Source organism: Barbus barbus (genome assembly GCF_936440315.1).
Source record: "Barbus barbus genome assembly, chromosome: 33".
NCBI classification, from domain to species: domain Eukaryota; kingdom Metazoa; phylum Chordata; class Actinopteri; order Cypriniformes; family Cyprinidae; genus Barbus; species Barbus barbus.
In genome coordinates this window covers 14631868-14648372 of record NC_136761.1, presented here as the reverse complement: position 1 = coordinate 14648372, position 16505 = coordinate 14631868, and positions in this window count along the sequence as shown.

The window sequence follows — 16505 nt, the reverse complement described above, 5'->3', positions numbered from 1 at the left end:
GACTGAGTATGTGCACATTGATATACTGGACAGTTATATTTCTGAATAATTATATTTGGAAATAATTAAACAATGATATTGTGGATTATAATAATTGAAAAACTTGTTATATCTTATTTTAATATATTTTAAAATGCTATTTATTCCCCTTGATGGCAAAGCTGAATTTTCAGCAACATTACTCCAGTCTTCAGTGTCATATGAACCATAAGAAATCATTCTAAAAAGCTGATTTGATGCTCAATTTGTCACGGGCTGATGAGGCACAACTTCAGGAAGACGAAGAAGATCAAACAAAAGGTATTTTAATAAGTCAATCCAACAGGCAGGCAATAACAACAACTTACATAGACGAGAACGGACGAAGACTAAGGGAGAACTGAGGACTTATAAAGCATGAACCAAACAAAGGAGACTAATGAGATAATTAAAACAACAGGTGAACTGAATGACTGATTAAACAGAATGGGGAAAACTAGGTCACCGGGGAAACAGAAAACCAGACATATAACACAATTATTATTGGTGCTCAATTATTAATAGTGGTTCTGATTATCACCAATGTTGAAAACACTTTTTGCTGCTTAATTGTTTTGTAAAAGCTGATATAAAGGATTTTCGATGAATAAAAAGTATAATAAACAGCATTTATTTGAAACAGAAGCATATAAATGTATTTTTTTGAACAGTTTAATGTGTGCTTGCTGAATAAAAGTCTTTCTTTCTTTCTTTCTTTCTTTCTTTCTTTCTTTCTTTCTTTCTTTCTTTCTTTCTTTCTAGAATCATTTCTGAAGGCTCATGTGACAGCTTTGCCATCACAGAAATAAATAACTTTTTTAAATATATTCTAATAGAAAATAATTGTTAATGTTTAATATTTCATTACATTAATTTTTTTACTATAATTTTGACCAACTAAAATACAGCTTTGGTGAGCATAAGGGCATTGTTTCAAGAACTTTGAAACGTCAGGTGCGTGTACTGTCCTGATTCATTAAAACTTAATGACTCATGTCAGTGAGTGTCCTCATCCAAAACATGTCATTGTAATGGCTTGGCAAATTACATAACAGGTGGCCATGATTATGTCTGAACAGAGGGAAGGTGGCAATAAATTCTTGCTCTTGTTCTTTCTTGCTTTCTTTGTGAGTCTCTGGATGAAATAGTAGACAGTGATGGTTGGCCCACTGAGATGTTCAGATCTGAAACGAAAATGGACTTGGGTTGTAATCACAGCCTGGCTCTAAAACATCCGAATCCGGCTCATAAAGCAACTGTCCCTTCACGGGGCAGGACTCTAAAGCTTAATAAAGAATGTCCCAGCAGGTACAAACAGCCTACTGGCAAAACAACCAGGAGATGAATGGACGCTCCTTTTCTATCAACAAACAGAGAAATGGAATCAATGGAGTCATACTATTTGGTAAAGATTTGTTGCACTGACCTAGAGTACAGTTTTTTTCTCTCTCTCTAAATCATTCATAATTTAGTGCTATGGATCTTCATGGAGTGGAATTACCTATTGGGGTGAAGTTTGAGCTCAGATGGATTTGGCACTTAGTGTAGAAACACAGACTTTTATGGCTCTCATCGATTAATTCAGAATGCATTATATGCTTGTGGGAATAAACTGCACAGTAAGGTATAGGTTCATTTACTCACTGTGCATCAACAAACAGCTAAACCACATCCTGATAGGTTGATGCCAGGTTTAAAGCTCTCAGCAGGTTACACTGTTCACAGGCAAGATCAGAATGAAGTGTTTTCAGGCGTGACCATCTACGGCCTCTGTGAGTGCCTCAGCGTATCACTGCAGTCATCCAGGTGAAGAGAGTCTCTAAAAAACTAAATCTGGACTTCAATTCCTGAAACAGCTTCTTACTCTCAGCGGGACTGAAAGCTCAGAGGGCTGTTCATCCTTCTCTCTGTTCCTTTCCGCTCTACTATCACTTTTAGCCTGCATCACGCCTCTGTAGATAACAGCGACCTCATCTGAATGCATTTGTGACATTATGTCATATCTGCTCTGGACTCAGTTGGCCATCATGTCTGTTGAAACTTCCCTGACAGAATGATAAAGAGCCCATTTTAGGCCTGCAGTGGAATAAAACAGTAGAAAAATAAACACTCTTGAGGTCCAGCTGACTAAAAATAATGACACTACTAACTCGATCTCGATATTGACACTCGATCAGCTATTTTAAATTGAAGTATATTGAAGTATATTGGTGAGCGTAAGAGACTTTCAACAACAATAGAAAATTTTGATTATTACAAACATTTTACCAGTAGTGTATATAAATGAGATGTACTGTTACATTGAATTTATGTTAACTTCAATGCTTTCAGTCTAACATATATTTTGTTATATTTTTAAAAGATACTTAAAAAGCTTTAATGTATTAGCTAATTTGTTAGTAGTGTTACTGTAGCTTAGCTATAAGTCACTTGTAGCTTGAGAAGCTACAGTTTCAGAGCAGCTCCTCCAAAACAGAAAATGAACAGAGAAAAAAGAGTAACATTTGTATGGGAACGTGACATGATTTGTAATAGTCATTACAAAGCTACACTTGTGTGAACAACTTGGTCTGGTCAAGGTAAAACTGTCCTTTGGGGTTGAATAAAAAAAAACATCAAAGAGACCTGTAACAGAACAAAGAACAGCTTGAAGGGATAGTAAGTGTGTGTGGATGTGAATGTGTTTCAGAAGAGGCTGTGGATAAGATACTGTGGATATAGATATTATACACTGAATGATCTTGTAGCTGCATAAAGGGAAATGCAAACCATGTCACTGGTGGATAAATTGTACAACACCCAGAATGCTCCATCTCTCCGTTTGTGCACTGATATCAGAGAGGCAGGTGGACCACCACCTGTTCTGGTCACCAGACAGTATGTTAATGCAAAACTGGATGTCTCATCTCATTGTGGTGGTGTCAAATTGATGCTTGTTAGTTTATTAGACATGGCATTGGCCATTTTCAAGCTACCACAGTTGAAGACATCAGACATCCCAGAATATTAATCCGATTGTATACTTTGGTTTGAGTTGTACTGTTTTGTTGAGATGACAATAGATTATTATAGTGCCAACAAGGAGCTAAAAAGATTTTCAGTCCCCATCCATTTGAATCCCTCCTCAAGTCCATCTTTAACAATCAATATCAAAATGAAGTAAATCTCACAGTACTTCCAGTACTCAAGGTTTTGCTGAGCAACGTGTAAAACCTTAGAGATTTTTCAAAGGAGGATAGAGAAGGCCAAACATTGATTGCAGCTAGAAGTAGCATTACAGGACAGTGAAGCTGGTTAGATCTGGTTCTGCAAAGGTAGTTTGCAATGCTTTCTTAGTTTAGTGAACAAGCCGATTGCAGCCTCAGGTCCCATGGGGGCGGCTGGCATTTTTCAAAGTGATTGTTCCCATATCTCATTTGTCAAGCATGTGCCCCTGTTATGCCAGATGATCCACATTCAGTCTCAGCGTTGATTTATTATGAGGTGCAAATCTAATCTGTCATATTATGTGGCGTGTTGAAACCACGTCTCCCGTTAAAACATGCTCATCTCTATATTTGAGCACTTGACAAAGTGTTGGCTGTCATGTTTATTTGCTAAAGATTCCTGTAAGTTAAACAGATCGATCATATGTATCCCTTTGGTAAAATGTCATTCAATAGGCTAAAAATAACACATCAGAAGTGCAACAAAAGTACTAAAACATACAAATTAGTGAGGAGCTAATGATGAGAATAATACTCAAAGAAACTCAAAGAATAATAAAGCATGATCAGGTTTTAAAAATATGGCTGTTTTATTTAGATGAAAATGGGTGAATATAGGCTTGTTTGCTTAATTATACTTCTGCATGATTCTAACTAAACAATCTTAAGAATATTTTGACAGTACTGTGTTGGCATGAGGCATTAAACAAGATTTAAAAAGCTCTTCTATAATGAAAGTCTCTCAAATTAACCAGAGAGGCTTTATGAATAGGCTTTATATAAAATGTCATATGTACTGCAATATACGGTCCATTAACCATATTTGATTTTCTTCATCATTTTGGGACCAGATATTAACTTTTCATTAAATGAAAAGTAGGATTACCCAGACTTGAGATGCTTTAGGTCTGGGTATGCTACACTTGTTTCAGATAACATTGTTTAGATATGCTAAATTGTGTTTTTCTTTGAGTATATTTTAAAAGAAAAATGCCTTTGACCTCAATTAATTAATAATTAATTAATTAATTAGGACCATGTCCTACTATTTTCAGATGATAAGACAAGATTACTTGTCATAAGGGCAAAGAACAAGCTTCTGATTTGGATTTCAAACACATCAACACTCGCTGTCATGATAAAAATCGGCTCTGTTTTGAATAAGCTCTTGACATGTTGCTGCACATTTCATCTTCAATGCTTATACACGAAAAACAGAAACATTAGAAAACATTGTCATCCCCCAGCTTAATATCAAATACATGGGCTCTCGGAAAATTAAAGATGGTACAAAGAAATCAATTTCCTGGGAACAAACTACAGGACCTGAATGTGACAAGCACTTGTGTTATGAAGATTCCTAAAAAGCAAGACTGTATGTAAACATGTCAGTTCGGACTCGTTTGCCATTAAGATTTTTCACATTTAAACTTCTGCTTCAGCTTTTGCACAGTCAGAATTTACACAATTTAAGGTTATGAAATATATAAATCAATCAAACAAGCAATACATACATACACACATACATAAGGTATTAAGTTTTGTATCTATACTCAGGCTATATATTAATGCTGGGTTAAATACAACCCAGTGCTGGGTAAAATATGGATGAACCCAGCGATTGGGTTGTTTTTACACAGCGGTTAGGTTACTGCCCAGAAGGTTGAATAAAGGCATTTAACCCAACTGTTGCTTGAAAACAACCCAGCATGTGTTGTGTCCTATATTTACCCAGCACTGGGTTGTATTTAACCAAGCATTTTTTAGAGTGTCCCATTATATTCTTATTTACATTTACATATTCAGATTTGCTTCCACATATACACACATAATTTACATTTATATTTTAAGACTTGTATCTTCTGAGCAGAAAGAAAGCAAAAAAGAAAGAAAGGACAAATATGCCAAAAATATAGTCCATTTAGACATTCATGCTTAAAAGATGACAGCAGAGAAATTGCTTAGGGGCCTGAATGAACGTGCCTTGTTAATAGACTATAAACTTGTGGTCACATGAAATTGCACAGCATATTGGGACAGTGATTACGATGATCACACCCGTTAGATTTCTTCTGACAGATCTCATAGTAATATCGACCTGCAGTGTCTGAGCCATTATGGATACAAAGCTTTGTCCATGTAAACAAACGACTGACAAAATGCACACTTTGGAAGATGTCAAGAGGTTTGAAAGGTGAAAAATGGAGAAAACGGCAACCACAAAGTGCTATCATGACTCATTTACTGACAATGCGCTGCCCCTTGTGCATTTGAGGTGAATAAAAGCCCAGTGTGACAAAAGAACAAGCTGTCCTTGTCAGAGAGGGTGACTTTTAGCAAGTATTCAAGTACTTCAAAGCAACAGTGCTCCCAAAGTAGTCCCATGTTTATGCTGGCAAAGACTCATTTTTATCTGAGATGTATAAAGGGTCTGAGAAATATAATGAACCCAAATAATATATTTCTATTATACATTACAAAAATATCACTGGTTGAACAAGTAGAAAATGTTGCCATTTGTTATTTATTAGTCAGAATACACCTGCTGAATGGCTGTCAGAGGAGAAACTTGTTTCCTGCCTGCTTAATGTAGCTGCTAAAGCTTACTAACCAGATATTTGACACAAAACCTCTTTGCTTTTATTTTTGTTTTGTGTGAACAAAGATTTCAGGATATTAAATATTAAACATGGATTTTTTTTGTTGCGAATTAACAAGCATCATCTTTCAAAATGTGATGACACAAATTGCATATTCTATGGAAGGAAACATAGCACCTCCTCTGAGTCTTCCTGCTGACTTGCATTGTAAATTATCTGAAGCATGTTAGACTCTCATGAGCCCTCGATGCAAAATATCGAACAAATGAACGCACGAAAGAAAGGGAGCAGAATAGACAATTCAATAACATCCCCAAAAAAGCTAAAAGAATGAACAAAATCACAGTTTTCACAGCTCATTCTCTTCTTTTACCCAACACTGGGTTCAGAGGAGAAAATGTATATGTACTATTAATACACTCTCCTGGGGAACACTTGGGGAAAGGAAATGTTCTTTTTTTCACAATAGTTCCTCTTACATCCAAAGCTGTTTGGATCTGTTAGCATTATTGATTTTGATCAGCAAGATGCTGCAATATTTTGCCAAACTGAATGAGATTCCATCTGGTTGTTTGATCATTTTTGGTAACTGTTGTTTGCATGTGTAACTGGGGGCCTGAAGACCTGCGTTTTGATTAGCTAGAAATATGATGATGCCTTTGAAATCTCATCAAGCACTCAAAAGAACAAAATGAAACACCGAAGAGAAAACAAACTGAAAAAGCCTCCAGAGAAACTCACATTTCTGTTAATTAATTCGGTAGACTTGCCTGCTTGGAAAGATTCACTATTTCATACACTACCGTTATGTCACATAGGCGATGTTTACAACTTATTCCAGAGGATTTTGTAACTTTAGGATAGTTCACCCAAACCTGATGAATGTTCAGCATCATTATGCTGAAAATCAGTCTCCAATGTCACATGATCCTTCAGAAATCATTCTGATATGCTGATTTTTGTGGAACTATGATCATTTTTTTTCAGGATTATTTGATGGAAGAAAAAAAATGATCTCATTTGAAAGAAGACACTTGGGAGGTTGTTGAAAGAATTACTCATAATCATAATAATAATGAAAACAACAATAAAGCTTAAATATGTTGTATAGTTTTCTAGAAATACATTTGCATGACATATTTATAACAAAAATATGAAATATGAAAAATCTTACTGACTTTCAAATAGTTGTGTCTATGAAGGGGGTGAGAATTTATCTGTCCATCAGGTGTTTTGACTGCATTGAATGCTCTTGTGTTTCTATGCTTCTAGTTCTGGAAGCTTCCTCTTTTTTTCCCTTGCGATGCACTTAGAAAATTGATATGTCCTTCATGATTATCGATCTCCAGGTCACAAGCTGGAGGACAAAGGAGTGAGGAATGACAAAACAACAGCTAAGATATTGAGGAGCAGCCATTGTTTGCACCTTGTTTGATTTTTAATTGTGTCTTTGCCTATTTGATTGTCTATTTACATGTCGCTGATTTTGCACGTTTATATTCAGTGTTGATTTTTGTACCTTAATTATTTTTATTATTGTCAATCAGCACATTGAGGGTAAATAGTCCCCTGGAGCTTCCAAACAATCATACGCCTTTTTAGCCATGCTGGAGTCATACATCACGGCTATGAAATTTACCCATTTCCTTTTTGTTTATATTCAAGAAGACAAGAGAAAATGGAAAGACTCGATGAATGCAGAAGAACACCTGCATGCATTATTAGTAAGACCTACATAGGAAATGAACAGTTAAGGGTTTTATTTCTGTTGTCTCCCACAGGCCTCTGTTCTTCACCTTCCGTCTCCAGAAATCCCTGGTGGATCAAGAAAGCTAGACAGAAGACAGGTAGGACTCCTGAGATAATAGTCTCTTTTTAACTCTGTGCTGTCACTGAACTCCAGATCTGAGATTGGACCTGAATAAAATTTTCCTATATGCAGTTTTAATTAGTGTGTGATGTGATGGGCTGACAAGCCACAGATGGCCCTTAACAGTGCACGTTACAGTCTCCAGTCAGACAGCGCTGTGTGTTTCTCCTTGGGGAATTTTGAAGCCTGTGGTAGTCTGAGAATTTCATTTGGCTGATTTATGTCAATTATGAACTGTGCTTATATTCAGTATTTGCTCATGAGGTTTTGTGCAGGCATGAATTATTATTATTAGATGTGAAATAACACACTTTTACATTATAATGGGGAATTCATAACAGAGTATTTCTGCTATCTGAGATTGCCTCTTATTATGCTCAGTAACCATTCAAATATGTCCTAATGCACTTCACTTTCGATTTAGTCATGTAAGACGCATTAGCATTCAGTCTTCAAATTCATCTAATTTTTTCTATAAGGATGCTACTTGAAATGAATTTTAAAGGGAATCAGTAATTGCAGAATCTTGCAGGTGATTGTAGAACTGCAACAACAATACTGTCATGAATCTGGTCTATGAACTTCCGTTAACTCACCACCAGAGATCACTCGCTCACCACATGGACTCTTGCACCACACTAACTGTTGCATGCCACCTCAGACTACAATTCCCATCATCCATTGCACTGACGACACACAGCTGATTGCACTGATCACACACCCTACATAAACCATGGACTTCCTCTTCCTCTCTGCCGAGTATTGTATTGCGTTTATCACTCCCCTAGTGTTAGTGTCATGATACGTGCAGTGCAAATGAAGCGAGAACTCAAGTGCAGGGAAATGGTGGTTTTAATTATAAAAACAAACAAAACAGAAACATAAATTACCCCGAGGGGAAAAACAGACTGACAGAGCAATGCAAAAACGAGGACTAGAAAACAGACATGACTTACTGCACCAAGAACATATGACAACGTGGCCGAACAGGACTGCAAACACCAGGATCATTTAAAGGAGACAAACGAGGAGGCACCAGGTGTACACGCTGAGACAATTAGGGAATAACAAGGAGGGCGGGGTCAAACAATCAGCCGGGGGAACACATGGAACAATCACAACACAAACCCATGTGCTCAGACAAGACAGTGACATCTGGTGGCCAACCAGGGCACACCCACAGGATACGTGACACTACCCCCCAACAAAGGAGCAGCTCCCAGATGCTCCACCTGCAACACTAAGAACACACAAAAACCTGAAAAATGAAAATACAAAATGTCAAGAAGGGAGGTGGGCAAGAGACAGATCAGGGGGAGGGATGGTGGGCCAGGCCCGTGCAGAGGCAGGGGGCCCGCAGACCAAGGCCGAGCAGGAGACCAGGACGGATCCGGAGGGACGGACCAGGGGGTTTCCGGCCCAACAGGAACCCCAGCGCACTGCCAGGGTGGAGCCGGAGGGACAAGCCAGGCAGTGAGTTTACGAACGGCCTCTGTGGCCGTGACAGGGCAGACAGTCAGTTCAGAAACGGCCTCTGTGGCCGTGACAGGGCAGGCAGTGAGCTCAGGAACGGTCTCTGTGGCCGTAACAGGGCAGACAGTGAGTTCAGGAACGGCCTCTGGCAGGGTAAGGAGCTCGAGTGGAGCCGGCAGGGCGAGAAGTTCGGATAGAACCGGCAAGGCGAGGAGCTCGGGTGGCGCCGGCAGGGCACGGAGTCTGGGTGGCGCCGGCAGGGCGAGGCGCTTGGGTGGCGCCGGCAGGGCGAGGAGCACGGGTGGCGCCGGCAGGGCAAGGCGCTTGGGTGGCGCCGGCAGGCCAAGGAGTCTGGGTGGCGCCGGCAGGGCAAGGCGCTTGGGTGGCGCCGGTAGGGCGAGGCGCTTGGGTGGCGCCGGCAGGGCGAGGAGCACGGGTGGCGCCGGCAGGGCGAGGAGCACGGGTGGCTCTGGCACGACCTCCTGGCCAGCAGTGAGCTCCTGGGTAGTCTCCTGGCCTTGTGGGACGGAGAAGGCCTTCCTCCGCCTCTTCCTCCGTCTCCGGGAGCGGGGCGCCGCTGCGGCATCCTCGGCCACCACTAGGGGATTGAGAGCGGGCACCGCCGCCTCGGGAGCGCTGTGAGCGGGCACCGCCGCCTCGGGAGCGCTGTGAGCGGGCACCGCCGCCTCGGGAGCGCTGTGAGCGGGCACGGCCGCCTCGGGAGCGCTGTGAGCGGGCACGGCCGCCTCGGGAGCGCTGTGAGTGGGCCCCGCCGCCTCGGGAGCGCTGTGAGCGGGCACGGCCGCCTCGGGAGCGCTGTGAGCGGGCACCGCCGCCTCGGGAGCGCTGTGAGCGGGCACCGCCGCCTCGGGAGCGCTGTGAGCGGGCACCGCCGCTTGGAGAAGCGTCAAAAACTCCACCAATTCCCCAAAAGTCAAGTGGTCTAGCTCCCTCATCCACTCCTCATCGAGGGGCTCATCAAGGGCAAGGTTAAAGAAGTCCTTGAGAGCCACCTCGTTGTATCCCAAACCCTCTGCTGCCTCACAAAACGTCCAGGCAAACATCCTGACGTCAGTGCCCCTCTGACGGAGAGAGTGCAGCGTCCTGACCTGGAGGATCCGTAAAAAAGTGGGGTTCCTCACGTTAGGGGCTGGAGGATGGGAAGAATCCATTCCCCGCTGAGTTCTCTGATGTCGGCCACGTTCTGTCATGATACATGCAGTGCAAATGAAGCGAGAACTCAAGTGCAGGGAAATGGTGGTTTTAATTATAAAAACAAACAAAACAGAAACATAAATTACCCCGAGGGGAAAAACAGACTGACAGAGCAATGCAAAAACGAGGACTAGAAAACAGACATGACTTACTGCACCAAGAACATATGACAACGTGGCCGAACAGGACTGCAAACACCAGGATCATTTAAAGGAGACAAACGAGGAGGCACCAGGTGTACACGCTGAGACAATTAGGGAATAACAAGGAGGGCGGGGTCAAACAATCAGCCGGGGGAACACATGGAACAATCACAACACAAACCCATGTGCTCAGACAAGACAGTGACATCTGGTGGCCAACCAGGGCACACCCACAGGATACGTGACAGTTAGCTGCCTTACTGAGCCATTCTGTGTTTTTCTGTTTAGTTCCAGTATTGTTCTGCATTTATAACTTTCCTAGTTTTAGCTGCGATACGGAACCCTCTTTGTTGTCATAGTCTTGCCTTGTGTGTTTTTCTAGTGTTTTGATTCTTGCCCGCATTTCCTGGATTTACCCCTTTGCCTTGCCGTTTGGACTCTGTTTGCACCGCTCTTGGACTACTGCTCGTATACCTGGATTATCTCTCTGCCTTGCCCCGTTGGATATTGTTCGCCGATCGTCGACTCTCGCTAGCCCTAGGATTGCTCTGTGTCTTGCCCGTACCATATCTGTTTGCCATTGTTTGACCCTGCCTGTTTATTGACTATGTTTATAAATAAAAGCTTGCACTTGGATCCGCATGCCTCACGTCTTGCTTGCACCGTTACAAATACGTTCCCGCATCTGTGTCAATATGCGTTTAAATGCAGACCTAATTTCTGTATTTAAGAAATGACTTTCTGTTTTCATCAAAATAATGACTCATTCACAACTCAAAGTTTTGGTCTGTTCTTCAGTTATCACATGGCTTCAGAAGACTTGGAATACATTGTTACATTATATCGACACAGGAGCAACATATGGTTTGAAATCACTTGGGTAATTAATGTAATGTAAGTATGACAAAACGTCAATTTTTTAATGAACTAATACCTTTAACAAGATTCTTTTCAATGATAAATGCACCGTCCTTCTCTTTTCACTTACACAAATACACCTGAAAGCACCAAGAAAATACTTCTGTGATATTCAGAAAGGATGACTTGACCCAAGTTTGCCTGTATGCATTTCAGTTATGAATTCTAAATATTTAAATTAAACAACTTTCTATGTTGAACTTTTTCTTTCTTTTTTAACTAAATTCTATACACTGATGTAAAGAAGGAATGACGGCATACCTCAGTAATGGTGTAACTATGTGTTCTTTATATACAATAAAAGCAATAAAACTCAGTAAAACTTATACTTTGAATAAATTAAAAAGTGGCTCATTTGCTCTATGAATCGTATATTTTTTATCTCCATTTCTCTTATTGCTTTAAGAGGTCCTCATAATCTAAATGTACAGTATCTACTTCTACCAATAGTTGTCTGTATGCCTGCATAGATTTGTATTTTCTAAATTAAATTCAAATAGTAATAATAATACTAACTCAAACAGCAAATTTTAATGTTTATACCCTGCAGTCTGATGAAAATATTTTCATACGTAATATGCACTACTTTCACTCCAAACAAAGTTTCTATGCACGCTAAGACCAGCATTTAGTGTCAGTGCTCCCCTAACCCCACACGGAAATAACCTATATAAACATATATGTTTTAATATAGGTTTTGATATATGTTTTTAATATATGTGACATATATAAAATTGACCGTTTTCCTATAATATATGTACATATATGTACATATATGCACATATATGTACACATATATGCGTACATATATGTACACATATACGTGCATACATGTACCTATATAGGTACATATATGCATGTATATATATGTGTGCATATATGCACCTATATGTTTACCTATATATTAGTAAAATTATTAAAATCCATAGCTGCTAGACAACATAAATAAAAGCCCAAAATGTCGAAATTTACATGTACATATAGGGCTTATATGTGGATATAAAGAAGCAATACAGGAGACCTATATGGCCTTTATATGCACCTCAATTTTGCCTATATGTGGCATATATATGCATATATGCAGCATATATGTTATCATATATGTGCATATATACTGCATATAGGTTTCATATATGCGCATATATCCTCATATAGGTTCTTTCCATGTGGGACAGCAAGACACTTTTGAGCGCTGTCTGAGGTCTTGTTGGAGAAAGCGACCAAGAAAGCTGAAGTTAGGAAATTCAGCGTGAAATCCCAGTGTGTAACTGCTGTTGCCTTTCTAACATATCCAAAAATAGGTCTTGCATTACACTGCAGATGTACACAAATATTCAAACATGGCATTGCAATTATTCTTCCATTTACTGGATTATTTAAGATCGGCTGCTCTTTCAGTTTCATAAATCTAGAAATAGAAACTTTCCAATTTAGGTGCTTGCCTGAAAGCTTTTCATTCAGAGTCAATGCATGTCCTCCATAGCTACTGTTATAGCCTTCCTGTAGCCCAAATAGTAGAGCATGGCGCTAGCAACGCCAAGGTAATGGGTTCGATTCCCAGGGAAAGCAAGAGCTGATAAAATGTAAAAACTGTAACTTAAATGCAATGTAAGTAGCTTTGGATAAAAGCGTCTGCTAAATATAGAAATGTAAATGTCATCTCAACCAGTGGTGAATGTGTTTGGGGTAGAGTTAATAAATAAAAGTGTTTGAGTGTGTACTCAGACAGGGTCAGCCTGAAAAATTATGCACATGACATGTCTATATTATAGCTATAAAGGATATCTATAGTTATTTGGTAACACTTACAATAGGGAACACTAATTCATTAACTACAACTTTTCCCTCAATAAATTCCTAATTTGCTGCTTAATAGTTAGTAAGGTAGTTGTTAAGTTTAGGTATTGGGTAGGATTAGGGATGTAGAATAAAGTCATGTAGAATAAGACATTAATATGTGCTTAATTACTACTAATAAATGCCTAATATTCTAGTAATATGCATGCTAATAAGCAACTAGTTAAGAGATCCTAAAATAAAGTGTTACCGGATATTTTAATCATAGCTTCTTATTGTGGACATGACAGGATCAAAAGTGTCTATTTGAGAGAAAACGCTGGTCCTTCATCTGTCTATCACATGCCACTCAAAGCCATGAGCTCAATACTCATTTCAGACCAGCTCTTCTGTCTGCTAAAGTAAAAAGAATACATTGAAAGGAGTTTTTCTTACCCAATGGACTATACTTTTAAGCGTAAACAGATGTATGTTTTTGAAAGAAGTCTGTTATGCTCACCAAGGATGCATTTATTTGCTTAAGAATACAATAAAAATAGTAATACTGTGATTGTTAGGAGGAGTGTTAATAAAATGTATCTGACTAAAGAGAACTAAAAATAAACAATCTTTTAGTCTAGTCTCTAGTCAAATATATTATTTTGGGGAAAAGGTAATTAATAAAAGGACAGTGTTTATAAAACGATGTGAACAGAAACAGAATAAAATACAGATGTTCATTAAATAATTTATTTGAAATGTAACTGCTTCAGTTTTAGAGTATTGCATAACTATCATTTTTTAATAGTGGATATGATATTAGCTCTTGTTTTCACACTGCCTGGATGTGAAATTTTAATCATAGATACCTGGAGAGAGAATGGTGGTCTTTCCTTTGTCTGGATTAGTTTTCATCAGCTACAGGGAAGAGCAGAAAGGAAGGTAGGAAGGAGCAAGCTGGAGCTGGTTCTTAACCTTTCTCTCAGTAACAGCTGCCTTCTGGGGATTTAGACTTTGATGCCAAGCGAGCGTCTCCCCAGAATGTCATCCCTAATTGCCTCTCGAATCCATCTCACTCTGCGCTCAACTTGCTAGCCTGTGTAGAGATGTGGGCTTTGCCACAGGCTAGCCCGTCTTCTGCTGATGCTGGATTTGAATTTTTGTTTGTAGATGCACCCGAAGAAACAGCAGTCACTCAGCTGCAAGCAGAATTGTTAATACCTCAAACAATGTTCGCAACTTTTTATATGAACTAACGCTAATACAAAGGTAGAAAAGTGTTTTTCTGGTGCTATTTCATGAGTAGTTCAACAACTCCAGTTTGAGATTAAAGACAGCCTTGTCTAGTTGTAGGCATGTTTTCTTCAACTCAGCTGTAAAGAGTTTCATTGAGCCTGTGTAACTATTGAAGCTTGAGCACATTTATGTGAACCATGTCTGTGTGAGGCTTATTGAAATGGTTTAGGGAAAATTATAATATTAAGCAGACAAAAGCTGATTAATCCGTCCAAAATGCATCCATCCAAATTCAAAAACATGGTGCCATAATCCAGAAACAGGGTAAATGCTCAGAATTGCTTTTCAGAACATATAGTATAAGACTAAGGTTATGTTCAGAATTGAATATTACTGTTAAAAAAATACCACCCACTTCAACTTAAATATTTTTAAGTATAATCAAATTGGCTGTAAAGGTCATTTCAACTTAAATGATATTAAACTGACGTCTCGTATAACTTAAAAAATGAAATTGAATTTTGTTAAATTAATTTGACAAGTAATGGAAGAAGAGTAATGGAAGAAATTATGTTTCCATGACTTTTTGATTATTTCATTTTTACAGTGTGCTATTGCGTTAGTATATATTATGCAAATTTTCTGTTGACAAATACCTGAATGATCCACCACAGTATAAGGCAGAGAGTATGAAACGCACTTAATTTTCTACAACCTGAATTCCGGAAATATTGGGACGTTTTTTTTTTTTTTTTTTGAATAAAACGAAAAAGAATTTCCAATCACATGAGCCAATATTTTATTCGCAATAGAACATAGATAACATAACAATAACAAAACAGTGTCGTCTGAGGGCCCGAAGATCATGGGCATCCAACAAAGGTCTTCAGCCTTGTGGAAGGGAAGGCCTGTGATCTGCTAAAGGTTGCTTTAGTTCTTCTCGATAAGTGAGTATCACCGTGTCTAAACCGGACGCACCGCGCCGCACCGCAACAGCTAAAGTCTACCTACACTGGACGCGATAAAGCGACCGTTGAAAATCATTTGAAATTTGTGTCAGTACGTCATAAATAGAAAGCGGCAGCAGTTCTCCGTCAGAGATTTGTCACGCCGCGCAGCATCCAGTGTAGACACTCAATCAGCTCCCTAGTTCCCGAGCTCATGAATCAGTTGATCGTGTACACAAATTCGGTCACTGGTAAGTTCCATGACTCACTGCATGCTGGGACAGTGATCACTCGAATTCCAGTGACATGATACAACATTGTAGAATGTCACCTCTTGAATTAATAAACAACAGACAGGACCGATCTTTTTGACATTATTTTTTATTCTCTTTAAACACATTGTTTTGCTTTGTTTCACATAAACTAAGCGTTGCCTGGGTTTGCGTAGATTACGTATGTGTGGGGCAGAGCTAACAAAATAGGGGCAAGACCCTTTTGGGGAATGGGCGTGTTTGTTTTGGTGGTTTCAAATATCAACATTGGCTTCCAGAAATCGCTTACTCCACATTTAAACAACAAACATTCACACAGGAATTAGTCAAGCTGATGCATTCATCTAATTCACAAGCTAATTCACATTAAATTAACATTAATTGATTCAAAGTTAATAATTAAAGCCAATGATCAATCTATGTCTGTCGCATCTACCCTACTTCATAATTTATTTTTCCATAAACATTGTCCTCATTTAGAGAAAATGTATTTGGTTTCCTGTGAGTCTGGTATTTATTGGTCATTTGGCTCCTGTGAGAGAAACAAAATGGGCATTCATAATTCTCATCCTCTTGTGATGCCTATTGTCAGTCTAATTTAATTCCCTATTAAAATGAGACATGGTGGGTAGCTAATAAATCAGCTCAGGTTCCGATGCTCTCTAACCTTCTCACCGTTCGCCAGCAGACTCATTAAATCAGTCCAACTCACGGCCTCGTTTGACCAACCTCTTCCACAACACTTATGACTTTAATGAACGCTCTGTCTGCATGAGATAAGACTCTGATAAGCAACGATGTTCAAAAGAGATCAAGTCGAGTGATAGATTA